The sequence below is a fragment of the Hibiscus syriacus genome, unplaced genomic scaffold (assembly GCF_006381635.1).
Source record: "Hibiscus syriacus cultivar Baekdansim isolate YM2019G1 unplaced genomic scaffold, ASM638163v2 tig00111758_pilon, whole genome shotgun sequence".
Taxonomy (NCBI): domain Eukaryota; kingdom Viridiplantae; phylum Streptophyta; class Magnoliopsida; order Malvales; family Malvaceae; genus Hibiscus; species Hibiscus syriacus.
This window is the reverse complement of record NW_024063170.1, coordinates 1,488,363-1,492,953: the sequence shown is the minus strand read 5'-3', so window position 1 is coordinate 1,492,953 and position 4,591 is coordinate 1,488,363. Positions and strand designations below refer to the sequence as shown.

At 32.9% G+C, this 4,591-nt stretch overlaps 1 pseudogene; it reads left to right on the top strand.

Moving 5' to 3' along the window:
- The first annotated feature begins 3,695 nt into the window (after positions 1–3,695).
- Positions 3,696–4,064, top strand: LOC120169282 (annotated as a pseudogene).
- Positions 4,065–4,591: the final 527 nt, after the last annotated feature.

Here is a 4,591-nt window from a genome sequence, read left to right as displayed (position 1 = left end):
TTTGTCATGTGGCATCAGTGACGGTTCTCCAGCAAAAATTGATTGATAAATGAACCCATGTTGCTGCTGCTGCTGTTGAGACTAAACAAAATCATTTGTTGTTGATTTTGCAGCGATGAACAAAGCATTGGTTGAGGGAAGTAAATCGGCTACTGGGATGCATTAAAATCAAAAGGAAAAATCAGTATCGAAGATGCCAAAGAAGCATTAGGAGACGGTAAAGAAAGTGTTCGAGAAGGCAAACTAGAAGACGATTGTCCACCCTTGAAGCAAATGATCGAACAGGTTCCGGGTGTCGTTGAGGGCTACAAATCTTTTTGTGAGATCTTTGTGATATGAAAGCTTCACCAAAACTTGAACTTAAAAAAGGGAATGGCCAGGACATTCCATATCATATATCCTGAAACGGGAACTAAATTATCGTCAAATCTTCTAGTGCAATGAAGATGTTGTAATTGAGACAAATCATCAAACAAGTGGAGGGCAACAAAAAATGAAAACCATAGAATATAAAACCAAAATATTAAAGAGTTGGGTAATGTTTATACACTGGTTTCAGGTGATTTGGTGCGAATTAGTTGCCTGAAAATACGAGAAGAGACATTGTTGGTTTTAAACGTCACATTTAGGGATGGGCATAAGACCGAATCCGTTAGGGTCAAATTTTTTTTTAAATATTTGGGTTCGGGTTGAGTTGGGTCGGGTTTATGATGAAAAATATCCTACCCATAATTTACTTTATATTTAAGAATAATTACAATAATACCCCTATATATTATTTTTTCAACTAAGTCATAGTTTTTATTGAATAAAAATATTTTTTTTTATTCTATTTCGGGTCGGGTCAGGTTTTTAAGCTATATATCGGATCGGGTTAGGGTTGGTTGAAATCTTGTTTTAGTCGGGTCGGATCGGGTTTCGGGTGGAGGATTTCTTGTTCTCAAGTCGGGTCGGGTGGACCAAAAATCCGACCCATGCTCATCCCTAATCACATTCGAATCAAAATTCTTAAACAAAAACAAAGATATTTTCAAAAATTTAATGTTTTTTAGTTTGCATTGGTTTGGTACTTATCGAAAAAATGGTACAGTAAAAATAAATGAAATAAATTGGTGAATAATGGATGTTGAGGAGAGCAAAGAGGGAGAAGGCATATACGTTACTTGGATGTGTTGAGAGGCTGAAAGAGCGTTTGAGTGGCAGTGTGAAACTACAAGGCATTTGCAGATAGAGTAAAAATAAGTATAGTGATGATTTTGAAAAAAAAATTAGGTGGTCAAAATAAATCATAAAGGTGACTAGAACGAAATTGAGAATAATTGAGTGATTGAATATGTAATTTACCCGTGTCTTGTAAAAGAGCTAGTGATTTAGGGAAAACGAAGTAACATTTTAAACTTTAAGAACTAAAACATTTTAAAAAATATTTTAAGGGGTAACTCGGTACAAATGGTATAACTCAGGAGGTAATGGAAGCATTTAAGCCATTTATAAACTTTAAAATATTTATACCAATTTTAAAATCGTAATTTTGGTGAGTTGCTAAAAGATATTTGCGATGGTTGAGAATTGATCGAAACTATTACAGTCATGTAATGTTAGATAGAGATAAACAAAGATACAGTTTTCGACAACAAATTAAAAGTTGAAAAAAATTGTGCTTTCATAAAAAAAATTAGTTAAATGATCGATTAAAATGATTATCGATATCATGTTAAGATATATATTTGTTATAAATTAATAACGCTAATGATGAAATCGTTACTTTTGAAACATTAGTGAAGAAAAAATTATTCAAATATTAGTGATTATTTATATAGTTAGATAATTATAAGATTGTATATGTTAAAAAAATTTAACTTGTTATCAATGTATACACATTTACAAACAAAATTACATTCAGAAAACAACAACATTATCTTGGGTAAATTATGTATTTAGTGCATAAACTATTATTTTTGATCTATTTTAGTATCTAAATTTTTAATTTTTAAAATCATACCTAAAGTTTAGTTTTTGTTTCATTTTAATACACAACCGTTAAAAACTTTAGTGTTTATTTCAGTAATTCCTTTAAAAAGATTAACGTTAAGTTTTGAAAAAATTAAAAGTTTAGGCACTAAAACGAATCATAACTGATAGTGTAAGTATTAAATACGTTAAAATTTTAATATAAGATACTAAAATAAAATAAAAACTAAATTTTAATTATAATTTTAAAAAAATTAAAAGACTAGATACTAAAATAAATCAAAACTTGATAACTTAAATACTAATGCGTAGGTTACCCTACTCTCTTTTATCACTGGCTCCACTCAAAGTTACAACATTTTCAATCTTAGCAGATGTAAAGTCCCCAGAGGCTCTGGTGTCCGCCGTCTGCTGTCACATTTCCCGATTACAATCGCATTCTTTTATAATCAGTCTGGTCGTATTCTTTTTATAATTGTATTATGTACAATTATAATTGTGTATTACAACCAATAACAGGTTAGTTTAGATAGATAAATAATTAAATCCTTTGAGTAAGGTCGGGAGTTCAAACTCTGTCGTTTATGAACGAAACAAATTAAGTTAAAATAATCGTTCTCGTTGTTTCAGTATCTGATCTAAATTTATTAGTCAATCAATTATACATCATGATTAATTTAAAAAATTTGTGTATTACAAATGTAAATGTATTTTTGTGAAATTGAAAAGGTTAAACTTTAATGGAACTAAAATATTTAGACACATATATGTCGAAACTCTGAGCGTCAAATCTGCATATTCTCTCTCTTTCCGTTCTTTCTGTCTGAAAACTCTCTATCATGAGATGAGAAAATTTTGTTTTGTTTGGTTCCCTAGAGATTTGATTTAATCGGCGATCTTTTCCCTTGTTTCCTCGACAATCCCTCGCCTTCCTACTTTCAATATGTGTGTGTAATTCCCAAATATAATGCTTCAGATTTTCAAGGTAAGTACATAAATAAGTGTTTGATTAATGAGAGCAATTTCGAAGTTAAACTTATTAGCGTATTAATTGCAACAGTTATAATCTTCTTATGTAAGAATAGCATGCAATCTCTCTTTCTCTCTCACTCCGTCTTCTCTTAAACAGTGTTCCCCCTCCCCCCATCTGGGTTTTCAATCTGGGTAAGTTTATGGAAGTTTTTGTTCTTTGCTTTCTATAAGGATCTTGTTTGTTTTCCCAGAATTTGAAGTAATTTTTCTCCCCATGCTTAGTTTGATTTTTATTGATATTTCTGATTTTCATTTTTGTTTTGTTGGTGTTTGTGAAAAGAGATCCTTCTTTGGAACTCAGTGGCTTGATTTGGGTATTATTATTTTTAGTACAATAAAGGAAGGTTCCCTTTTATGGAAATAGGATCTGCTTTTTCATCACATCGAATCATAAATATATTATAATAATAATAATAATCAAAATACGGAGTAATATTTGAAGAAAAACTGATTATTTTCATGTTTTTTTGTTGAACTGATGATTCCCTTTTGTGAAAAGTAGAACCCATTGAGGTGGCCATGATTCCCTCTGCAGACCTTTGTCTCTTCTTCCCCAGATTTCCTGTTAAACAATTCCAATTCCAATGCCCCATCCCATGTCTTTTCCCTTGGATTTAGCTTTAAATAATTATATGACCCATGTGTCTTATATTTTGTTATTCTCTTTTTCTCTTCGTCTTGTTTCAGGGGTGGTTTTAGTTTTAAAATGGAGGGTGACAGTGATACATTCTCGGGGCAAGGCGGCGGCGATGGTGGTGGAGGTCAAATAGATAGCAAGGTGGTGCAGACATTTCAGAAGAGCTTTGTCCAGGTACAGAATATATTGGACCAGAATAGGCTGTTGATCAACGAGATAAACCAGAACCATGATGCCTCACAACCTGACCAGAAATGTTAGCTTAATTAGGGAGCTCAACAACAACATAAGAAGAGTGGTTGATCTCTATGGTGATCTTTCGAGTTCTTTTGCCAAATCCATGGATGCATCGTCCGAAGGCGATTCGAGTGGTGCCGCTAAACCGGATGGCAAAACCGGTTTCAAACGAAACAGGCCTGCATGATTTAAATCAAGAGAAGAAAAGATATGGGGTTTTTTTTTGTTCAAAGCCATTCTTTTTTGTTTCCATTGTGGCAATGAACTTGCACAGCTTTGCTGGTGGACATGATTCTGCTAAATATATTCTATTGCATTGTAACTCTCCCCTGTAGGCTTTGAATCTAATGGAGAAAAATCATGTGTTGAAACACTTTTTGAATGTTATAAATGCCAATTTATGGTGGTGGTTTCACTGGGAACTAATCCTTTTTTCAATGATGAAACTCCATCTTCACTAAGAAATCAGCTGTGGATAATCTTTTTGATTCCCAATCGCACGCCACCACGGCAACAGAATCTCAGTAAGAGACAATGAGCTTTAGATTGCTTAAAACACAAAAAGGTGAAGTGCCCTAGAAGTCACCCAACTATGCTCAAAATGACTGCACTATAATTGCAGTCACCACTACCATATAGAATTTACACCAAAGTGCCACCACTACCATATAGAATTTGCTCTAAAGTGCCACGTAGAATATGCACCGAAGTACC